Source organism: Limulus polyphemus, unplaced genomic scaffold, assembly GCF_000517525.1.
Source record: "Limulus polyphemus unplaced genomic scaffold, Limulus_polyphemus-2.1.2 Scaffold8363, whole genome shotgun sequence".
Classification (NCBI taxonomy): Eukaryota; Metazoa; Arthropoda; class Merostomata; order Xiphosura; family Limulidae; genus Limulus; species Limulus polyphemus.
In genome coordinates this window covers 23,625-24,058 of record NW_013673973.1, presented here as the reverse complement: position 1 = coordinate 24,058, position 434 = coordinate 23,625, and positions in this window count along the sequence as shown.

Below are 434 nucleotides of genomic sequence, written 5' to 3'. Positions count from 1 at the left end.
CTTGTTAGAAATCAGGTAACATTACATATGTATATACAAGAAGGACTATCTGAGATTCAACTTGTTAGAAATCAGGTAACGTTACAAATGTATACAAGAAGGACTATCTGAGATTCAACTTGTTAGAAATCGGGTAACATTACATATGTATATACAAGAAGGACTATCTGAGATTCAACTTGTTAGAAATCAAGTAACATTACATATGTATACAAGAAGGACTATCTGAGGTTCAACTTGTTAGAAATCAAGTAACATTACATATGTATATACAAGAAGGACTATCTGAGATTCAACTTCTTAGAAATCAGATAACGTTACAAATGTATACAAGAAGGACTATCTGAGATTCAACTTGTTAGAAATCAGGTAACATTACATATGTATATACAAGAAGGACTATCTGAGATTCAACTTGTTAGAAATCAGGTAAC